This window comes from Anser anser (assembly GCF_964211835.1).
Source record: "Anser anser genome assembly, chromosome: 3".
Taxonomy (NCBI): domain Eukaryota; kingdom Metazoa; phylum Chordata; class Aves; order Anseriformes; family Anatidae; genus Anser; species Anser anser.
This window is the reverse complement of record NC_139722.1, coordinates 38431095-38442065: the sequence shown is the minus strand read 5'-3', so window position 1 is coordinate 38442065 and position 10971 is coordinate 38431095. Positions and strand designations below refer to the sequence as shown.

The 10971-nt window shown below is 40.2% G+C and overlaps 1 long non-coding RNA gene across 1 annotated transcript; it reads right to left on the bottom strand.

Annotated features, from left to right (window-relative positions):
* Positions 1-1145: 1145 nt before the first annotated feature.
* On the bottom strand, positions 1146-8265 carry LOC310896653. Its single transcript, XR_014581714.1, has 4 exons — positions 8203-8265; positions 7007-7167; positions 5746-5791; positions 1146-1178 (listed from the first exon to the last, which is right to left on the bottom strand). It is a non-coding gene; the product is annotated as an uncharacterized lncRNA (long non-coding RNA).
* Between the last annotated feature and the right edge of the window lie 2706 nt (positions 8266-10971).

The following is a 10971-nucleotide window of genomic DNA, read 5'->3' as shown; positions in this document are numbered from 1 at the left end:
ACAAGGGCAAAAGTTGGGATTTCCATTTCATGTGCAATTTAGCTACCAAAAGGCTTGTGAAAACAGAGAGAGAGTTTTTAGTATTACAGTTTAGTTTTATCTGTAAATAATCCACCAGATATATGAAGAAAAGAGACTATACAAAAGGTGGAAAAACAAAATCCAAGAAAAAAAAATCAGAAAAAAAAAAGAAAGTGCATGACTCACATACATGCCTTCCTATTCCCTTCCCAAGATGTTGGTCTCGCATGCCTTTGTGAAAGTCCAGACGTCAAGTCAGTGTATTACTATGTTAACAGACATGGATGTTTGAAATGGGAAGAAACCCAACGACGTAGAACCATCACTGAGAAAGACTGGTTTGTGTCCCAGAGATTTCATCTGCCTCACCATGCCGTCGCAGGAGCCACGTGGGGAAGGCTCTGGCGTGTCATAGGGAACAGAGTGTTTCTCTTCTGAGCTCGCCATACATCATTTGTTCTGGTTGGGGCTGGGACACAAGGTAAGTGACCACACAGGAGCAAAGCGTAGCAGCAGGAGAACGTTTAAGTCAACAAAAAGTGTGTTTTTGTAAAAGAAACTGACCTGCAAGCCTTTTTGGCTGTATTAAGTTGAAAGCCTCCGTCTGGAGCCCGTGAGTGGGACTGTCGGAAACCCTCCTCACTGAGCTAACTCCGGGCCTGATGGGGACAATGGCAAATTGATTTTCCTTGGAAGGGAATTAAGGACAACCATGACTATTTCTGTTAACCTCATGCCAATTACTTCTGTGCATTTCTCAGTGGATAGGAACAGACACAGAAGAGACTCTTGCTCCTCAGCACCCACACCACACTCCAAAACAAAAATAAAACAAAAACAGCAAACAAAGCAAACAAACAAACAGAAACCATCACCTCACTCACCCAGCCCACACACTGCTCCCTGCAGCCAGCTGTCCTCAGCGTTCACCTCCAAAAATACAGGAGATTTGTCTGTGAAGATCTCAATAAAGAACTGATAATTAGGAGAAGGGTACACAGAGATCCAGAAGCTTGCCAAGTAAGAAGACATTTCTCTAGCTAAATACAGTTTTTGCCCAGATTAAGCAATAATGGAACAAACGCTCACTTACCCCAGTAATTGCTGACATGAGATAGTACTTAGAACAATATAACCTTTGTTTTAATGCAGTTTAGCTGAAGAAAAAAAAAAAAAGAAAAGAGGTATTTTCATGTTGGTGACCCATACAATTTCTAAAAGTTATATCCCAGCTCACAGTAACCCACAACCAAGCTTCAAACTCTTTAAGTTCAGTATCTCATCTTTTCTCCCAAGCCACCTCTGAAACACATGCCCTACTTTAATAGTGGTTTTTTTTTGTTGTTGTTTTTTGTTTATTTTTTTCTGAACCTACACAAAGAGCAAGCGTTGGTAAGCCTGGGAGCCAGTTTCTCCAAGACTACTTTATATCCCCTCAGCAATACAACGCCACCTTAAAATGGCCTGAGCCAGCGAGCAGTGATGCATCCTGCCTCCATCACCCTTCTGATATAAATACTTCTGCTGCTTCCTACACTTGCTGCCCTTGCTCCTTGTGGATCCTAGTGTCAAGGTGGAAAAGAGCATCTTCTGCGGCTGGCAGAGCAGTAAAAGGCATGAGAAATAGCTCCCTGCTGCCTTTTATTCCCACAGCAAATGTCATAAATGCTCCTGTGATGCTGAGGCAAACCTGGCTGCAATCAGGTGTGTCTGGCTCTCTCTGTCCCATTTGAGCCTGGTTTGGCTAAAAAGGAGAAAAAGAAAAAAGAAAAAAAAAAAAAACAAGAAAAAAAACTTTTGGAGTGAGTTGCTCTTGAAATTGACATCGGGTTAAAATGCTGGACTTGGATTTGCTATTTGGGAGTTTTGGGATTTTGTGTTTTGAAGATGTGTGGTTCCTCATCAAGTGCTCATGATATCACCTCATGATACCTAACGGTGAGCCATGGCATAACATTTTCAACACCAAACCTTGCACACGACTCCAGCAAACGTACAATGAATAAAACTAGTGAAGTGGAAAAGAATTATCTACGCTCTTCACAGAAAGAGAAGCCTATAAAGAAAGGCCAAGAACAGGAAGCAGCAGAGGGCAAGATATTCCTCTGTGAAAAAAAAAAAAAAAAAAAAAAAAAAGTAAAATAATACTGTCACTAAGTTAAAAATAAACTACAGAATATCAGATCTTAGAAAACATAACATATTTTCCTGAAGAACAGAAATCTAAGACAGCAAAGGGAATTCTTTTCTTTACTGTCCCACTTTTATCCTAGAGATCTGAGGAAGTCAAATGAAAATTTCCTGGCATCCTGGGGCAATAAAATAATCTCAGTCTTCTTGTGAAACCACATTAGTGTGGAGATTGAACAGAAGTTCTTTGAGAACTGTAAGTGCTATGTAAGCATCATTTTTCCCAGGAAACTAAGACTTTGTTTATTTACACAAAGCTATGCCATTAATGTAATAAGAAATAAACTGCTAGAACAGACACAGACCTGAACACCTATCATGTAAGAACACCCCAGTGCTCAGATCTGTGATGAAGCCAATTGTCCCTGTAGAAAGGACCAGGTCTGCTGAGGACAGTGACTCAGCCCACGGCAGACTCTTCCCTCCGTCCAGCATCCACACACCAGTGAATCAGGGGGACTTAAGCAAGTCCAGAGCACACTTGGCTGAACTGGGGCCTGTTGGCTTTCACTAGTGCTTTTCTGCTGCTCAGAAAGAAACCAAAGAAGGCAAAAATAAGAAAGTAGGCTGGTACAAGTCTCTCATCTCTATTGATGATGTATTTATCTTCAGATGATTGTTTAAGGTCCTGTTCCACACATTAAAGTGCAGCAGGACTCAATCTGCTCTACAAATGCTGGTCACTCAACACCTTTCACTCTCCCTGCTGGTTTTAAGCTGAGGCTGAGTGCAGAAGAGAAAAAGCCAAGGAGCAGTAGCAGTGAAACAAGACTGCAGAGTGGTATCGATCACCTCAGCTGAAGAGATCCATTAAGCTAAATAAGCTGGAGCATGCCAGTATCTGCAGCCAGAGCTGCAGATGGAGCAGTATAGCTGGTGTTTTAGGCCTTTGGTTCCCCCAGATAGACAACGAGATCTGCCAAGGCAGGGCAGTCTCACCATGGCTCTCTAGGACCACCATGTTTCTGATTCCTGAGAAAAAGTCATAAAACGGCCTGGGTTGGAAGGTACCTCAAAGATCATCTAGTTCCAACCCCCCTGCCATAGGCAGGGATGCCAAAAAAGACACCAAAAGAACTTTTCTGTCAAAAGCTGAGCTTTCAAGTCCTCTGCAATTACCTCCATGTTGCAGTTTCATATACAAGGTGCTTCCTGTAGGTATATAGGGTATGGATTCAAATTTAAGCATGTATGTATATATACATATATATATATATTTATATAAATGAGGCAAGAGCACTTTAAAATTTCCCATATTTTTCAAACTGGAGACAGTTATTCCTGACTCCTCAAACAGAAGCCGTTACAGACACCAGAGCTGCAAGCTCAGCTTGAGCCTGCAGCTTCAACAGATATTACTGGCTAATGCAGCCAAGGTTCTCCCCTACTCCTCTGTGACCCTTAAATACATTATAATTAATAACTCTGAATTTGCACATGAGAAAATAAAACATCTGAAACAGTCGTCTAATCAATCATATACTTGCTGCTACTAAAATATAAGGAAATGGGTGCAAATACATTTTAAAGAAAACTCTGTTTTTGTGTCACTCAAGCATGTTCTCATTTGTCATGGAAACTTATATCCAGGGACTTATAAGTTGAGAGAGAATAAACACTGTATAACAACATTCATTCATCTAGGCAATGTACGTAACATTAATAGCATACAAACTGTATGCAGTGTAACAGAAGCCACTGCACAACAGAGTTGTGAATATAAAGCTGCTGTTAACCTTAAGCACTTGGTACATCACAACTGCTCTAGCCATTATCTTTTTTTTGTTGTTGTTCTTTTTCTTATACGTTTCAATTTTCTTATATAGCGTCTCTCACAGTAATAATAACTGAAGACACTGACCAGTTTGGAAGACGGCAGGTGGTAGATGAGAAGGCTTGAAAAGAAATCTGATTGCATTTAGACACTCCTAAGAGAAAGGGTGTCAAGGGGCAGTGGATGCTTAAGAGAAGCTCTGCTCACAGAAGAGCAGAATTTAATAAATCAGAGAGAAGCTTATGTCTATAGTGCGATAGCATAGTCCAGAGAGATTACTATGTTCCTTTGATATCTTCAGCATTTATTCCAATACGTGAATGGCACAAAACATTTTTTTCAGTTTGACCACTGATCAAAGTCTGTTCAATCATAATATTCAGGTTTTTTTTTGGTTTTTTTTTTTTTTTTTGTGCCAAAAGACCCCTGTCCCTATTGATTCCTTCCCTTCCTTGTGATTTCTTTACACGCCCATTCAAACTACTCTCTTCCAGGGAAAGCAGAAACAGATACCATTCATGCCAAGCTCAGCAGCACAACCCTGTTTGGCCACTTTCTGCACAGTTTCTGGAAAAAGCTCGCCTTTCACTGCTCAGTCTCTCTTTAGATGTCTTACACACATGCATCAGTCAGGCTGGCCCTGGCTGGTCAGGGCTTCTTACAGAGAGCCTTCCTTCCTCCTGCACCTGCCTGCCTCTCCTCTGCTGACATCCCTCTCCTCCACCAGCCCCAGCAGAGGACATCTGGTTCACTGAACATACCACTCTTTTGCCTCTCTTGGAAATAATCCTGTGTCTCCCCTCAGCTGACCTTGGATCTGACGGAAGCAAGTTGATTTTATTCTTAAATATAGACTGTTTCATTTTATAAAATGTATTTTAAAGTTTCTGTTGGTTAGAATTAATGGCAAGTAATGGTCTAGTCATACACACCGTAACATTTCTTGCCATTTCCTACAGGTGTCAAGACTGGCACAGCTAATTATTAAAGTATTTTGCAAGACTTATTGACCAGCTATATTAATTGAAGAGGCTTTAATAGTTAATTTAAAATAACTTTGTTTACTTTCTGAATGATACAAGTCTTTGATTCCTGTGTGGTTTTCTTCATCTCGGTGAGTGACTAATTTGTAAATGTTATCACCATCATTTTGCTCATGGGTTCCTGAGGTAGTGGAGCATCAGATTCAGCCAGACACTGGAGAGCCCATCTCTGGAAGAAGACTTCACAGAGCAAGGATAGGAAAAATGGCTTCATAAAAGAGCTGGAGACAACCACAACACACTGAGGACCCCAAAAGAGTAACTGTATTTGAAATCTTCACTATATCCTGGATGAACATGCCTAAGATTTAAGGTTTGAAACTTTTGGCTGGATTTAGGAGTGTAATTCACTCCTGTGATGCTCTTTCTGACCCATTATCCAAATAGCATTGATCATGTTCTGCATGCTACCCTAGTGGTCAGGGCACTCTGCCAGGCAAAGAGAGACTGGGCCCCCAGTCCTTCCTCTGCCAGAAGGAGCTCAAACTCAACACTCTCACTTTGAGTCACTGCAATCGGCTCAAACAGAGCTCATTAGTCTGCAGCCCTCAGCACGGGGCTCACTGCTCAGGTCTACTGCCCTGAGATCAAGCACAGCTTGCCCAGTGTAGTTTGTTGACAAGGGACCCTTTTTTGTGTTTAAGTTCTCTGCTAAATTGGGTTCATGAAGGAAAAGAGACCAAGGGCCACCTTGTGACTCTCTAAGAAGCATTATACCTGAGATGTCAGCACTGTGTGGCTGCAGAGGCAAAACGCATCTCCCCTGCAATGAAAAGGAAGATCCAAAATAATTATGAAACACAACATATCAATAATATTTGGCTAAGTTCAATCTAAAACACTGCTCTGTCATCCCTGTTAGGCTGATTGGAGTTGGTGACTCAGCCATGAAGAGAGAACACATTTCAGTGAACATGTGGCCCAAACCAGAAACCTCCCCAAGAATAAGGGTGCAGGCCAAGAGTCGGCAGGAAGCTGTGGGCTGGCTAAAGCCCTATCATGCTAATAATGCAAAGCATGTTTTTTCTTAGTTCGAGTGTAACTTCAGAGTTACAGCAGTTTACTGTTCTGCGGTACAATATTTTTCCCCTTAGTCTCACAGTCAGATTAATTCCTGAAATGCAGCGCAATGAAACTTTTGATTTAAGAGATTTGCTGAGGAAATCTAGATTGAAACTCAAGGTTTAGTCAGTACATAAATCAAAGGTGGGATCACTTCAAAGATTCCTTCATCTACTTGGCACAGACTTGGTTCATTTAAAACCTCCTTTCTCATAATTGTACTCTTATTAAGATTTGAACATTTATAAAATGAGGAATGAGGTCTTACAGAGTAGGCTGTAATCACTTCCCCTGAAAATAAAACTCCATAGAGAAACAGTGAACACAGCAGAGGACAGGTCATCTCCTGGCTATGGATGGCTACTGATTTTATGGGGTCCTGTCTTAGAAGTAACACTCTGCAGTAAACTTGCTTCCTGGCTCTGCCATAGATTTCCTGTGTGAGACCAATTCAGTTAATCTCTTAGGCCAAAAGTCATCCCATCACACTTCAAGAACTTAGCTGAAGTGCAGAGATTAGGATCCCCTTTGCCTTACATTGTCTTTTTCACTTAAGATCTGAATGTAGCAAACCCTACTTGTTTTGGTTGTCTATAAAGGGATTTTTTAACTGACTAACTTTAAAGAATTATCCTTAATTTTTAAGGGTTATAAGTATGGGGTTTCAGAGGTTATACTATCCATTTGTAAAACAGGAATTTTCTTGTTTCTCTCCTTCCGTCCTCTGCCTATCTTTTCAATTTAAGCCTTAGTCTTTCAAAAGAAACCTATCCGTGCTGTATTTTATAAGTTATTGGCATCCTCTTCATATAAAGCTCACTGTATCTACACATGCTAAGTTGCAAGCTTCTTGGAGACAAACTTTCCAATTGCCCATACTTACCAGGAGAAATACAGGGTATCAACGGCTACATACCTTAAATACCACTTGTGTGTTTCCTCAGCCTGGCAGGAGCCTTCCCATCCCTGCAGCTGGTAGCTAGTGCCTTTGTGGCCAGCAGCAGATCTATGATGATGCTTGACCACACGTGGCTTCTCCAACGTGGCTTAGCGTCCTCAGCAAGGCAGCTGTGGCACCTGGATGGGGGGAAAGAAGGGAATGAGGACAAGCAACATCAGAGGTTAAGGCTGAAAAGCAAAAGGGTAAAACAAGAGAATGGATATTACTTGACAATTATCCAGATCAAATATTTGCTATGAATTTCACATAGAGATCCAGGCTGTGTAATAGACCCACACAGAGAACATGGTTAACATTCAGGCAGACTGAAATATCCACAGGCAGGTTTCATAGAGGTAAATAAGTCATTATGCTAACTTACAGTCACAACAACAACAACAAACTTTCTGTTATTTGATCAAGCCTTTCATCTACACTAGTACCATAAGGTAGGATAAGCAGCCAGTAATTTGTGACTGGTAACAGAAGCAACCTGGGATTTGCTGACTGGGGGCTGGTCCTCACTTAAGCCAGAATCTTGCTTACAGAATTTAGATAATTTCAAGTCAATATTATTTACAACAAATAATTGGCAAACTGAAGGGGAATTTTAATATAATGACCAGAAAATCCTAGAGAATCTTAAACCTTGCTTCCAGGGGGTACTTAAAATAAAAACAAAAGCAAAACAAGCAACAACAAAAGAACAACCCACAAAACAATGGTATTCCATATGTGTATGCTCAAAGGGGTCTTTAAATAAATGGGTTCTGATCAACATTTGACTGAATAAAGTGCTATACGCTATATGAAACTTGTGTAAATAAATTAAGATGAAAGTCCTTTGAAATAAAATGAATCATTTTTAAAAGGATTTGATATACAGAAGCAACACAACACTCACATAATTATTTTTTCATACCTAATTTTAAAAGAAAAGCACATACACATGGCAAATACAGCAAGATCTGCTTAAGAGCTCAGTTATATAAAGTTTTGATGCAGTGATGCAGTCCCTCTGTCCATTCCTAGTTGGGTTTGTGTGGCAGGACTGAAGCCATTTACTGTGCTATTATTTTTGCTTAAGTCACAGTTTGAGTAGCTGCTGTGATTTACCATCTCCTAAAGATTTTATCCTTATCCTCACTAGCCCACAAGACAGCATCACTTACCCAATTGCATGCAATAATCTCACCACAGGGTAGTAGGTAAACCCTGTAGATCTTGTTACGGACTCACTATAGCTGACTCCTATAAACCGGGAGATGAGAACAGCTTTAGCCCCTTCACAGATGACGGATGCAGATTAGCAGATCTAAACAATTAGTTAGGGTGAGGGAATGAGCCCTTAGACAATTAGAGCAGTTAAGCATCCTGCTGACAGCTGTGGTGACAGCAGACAGTAAAACTACACTTGATGAAATGAGAAAACTCTCTGCCTTTTTGATTTACAGGCAAGTTTACTTATAGGCTTTAAGGTGTTTAACTACAGTGGTCACAAACCAGGCACTAATATCCTTCTATCTCTAATGAACAATGGGGAAACGGCAGGCGCAAGCTGACATAATTCAATTCTGGCCGTGTTTGTCAGCTGCGGTTATTTGAAAGAGCGATGCAAACTTGTCGGGCAAAAGGAGGCAATCTGAATTCTTGAGCTGTTAGTGGTGTGAGGAAAAGATGGATTAATGCTATAAGGGACGTGAAGATCAGAGATGTTTTGTGGCGCCTCCCCCCCCCCCATATTTTTGCATTAAAACCTGCCATTTAACAAGCTTTTGTTTCAAGTCATACAGCAGCTGTTTGGTAAATGTGTTTTTTTGTAACTGTTCGGAACAAATGATCCCTTGTTTTTAACCCTTTGATTTGGAGAGTTTGTATATCCAGGTGTGCACTACTCCTTTTCCAGTCCCATTGTGCTACTATTACCCAGGAGAGAGATTTCAAATATTTGTGGTCAGTTCAATGGAATTTGCTTTAAATGCCAACAAAAATTAATTTGTACAAATTCTAGTAGATTTTGTGTATGGGTTTTGTGTTAGAGTTGTTTTCTGGAGCCGGGGGAGGGAGGGGATGTTTTAAATGACCTTACCAAGCTGAGAGGCAGATGTGAGTTTTCTTTGATCCAGAAAAGGATGCATTGTCAAATGCTTCAGAGTCTTCAGACAACGCTTGTCCATGAGATCAAGGAGAAAACTGTATGTTGCTCTACACTTTTTCTCACTTAGATGTTAGAATTACCGGATATTAAAAACTAAACTTAAAGGTACTGTGTCATTTCACAGAGCATCTGGAAAAGGAACTATAAAGCAGGTAATTACTATCAATTGTTAAGGTGTGACAACAGCTCAAAACTTAAGAATCAACTTGAATTCTTGCATCAGGAGGGCAGGGAAATTAATATAATATCTTTTAATACAATTAAACCTCTAACTATTGTCCCAGTGGGTTAGGACAAAGTAGTATCATTCATTTCACCAAACTGACGGGCATCCACAGGTGGATAGTCATCAACAACAGGACTTACCATTAGAGCTATGCAATATTCCCCTGGTTTTGTGTTTTATTGTAAATGTGAACTTCAGCTGCTGTTTGAAAAGGTTCACTGAGATACTTGAAGCCAGGGTCTCTTTTGTGTGTGCCAAGCCTGATTGATGGTTTCAGTGAGACTTGGTTCAGACCCAAGCCTTTCATTGTGTTTCACTTTGGATTCACCTACCTGTGACACTACAAAAGAAAGTGCAGTGACTGCAGATCTACACTAGATGAAAAACCTATCTTCACCACAATCAACCCTCATTTCTGCACAGTTCACACATCTTGCATTATCTTTGTAAGCCTAATGCGTTTCCTGTGCATGGGTGAAAGTCCACTTCCATTGGCATCAATAAGATGTCCTGGGAAGATCTGCAGAAGGAGATTTTGCTCTATTTAATTAATTGCCAATACACCAAAATTTCTGGAAAAAAACTCAGGCTATGATTTCAGCAGGAATCATACCCAGTAGCACCCAACAGCACAAGTCGCAATAACCACCATGGAGTTAAACTCTCAATTCAGTGAGAGATTCAATTGTGTAAGACTCTTAGCACTCAAATCCAAAATCTACTCTCTCTCTCTCTCTTTTTTTTTTTTTTGTCTAAGGAAAACCACCTTGGTAATACATTGATATGTTTACATATGCAAAAAACATGTTTACGTGTGTTTTGATTTTTTACTGAATGATTTAAATACGCTTCATTATATGTTTCTATACCAAAAACTGTAGACGTGGGAAATTTTTATCTCACTTTTACATGGAAAATACTGAGAATGGTTGAGGACTGTAACTGAGAGACCATCAACAAAGCAATATTGTTATGAAATTCAGAAAGTAATTAGTAATCAGGCTAACTATTCACTCATGATGTTAGCGATACTTTACGAAGGAACAAACATTGAAGCAGAGTATAGTATCCATCTGGATGTACCAGACCTGAAAATGCTTCAGTTCAGAGCCTCCAGTGTGACATACTAAATTCTGAAACTTGTGGCCTTTCTCCCTTTAAAATAACACAGTGCCGAACTCCCTTTTCTTCCTGTCTCAGTCCGGTAGGTGTAAAGTTAGCATTTATCTTTTTGGTAGCACTTTACAGAGGTAACTTTTTCCTTTATGTTCTTGGTTGTTAGGTAAGCTCTTCAACTTGGTAGGATGGTCTCCAATAATATGAAAAGTACTGTGAGGAATTATCCATCTGGCAAATCAAGAGAAGCAAATGACCTCTTTTGCCCTGTTGACTAATAGTCAGATAGGGAGACAACTCACCTCTTTTTCATCTCAAAAGTGAGGATTAATTCCAGATTTGGATTTCAAATGAGGGCTTTCATTTAGTCCAGGAAACAAAGGAGAAAGCAGATGTTGCCACACAAAACCAGTATTTTTATTATGGCTTGAAGTGTAAGTA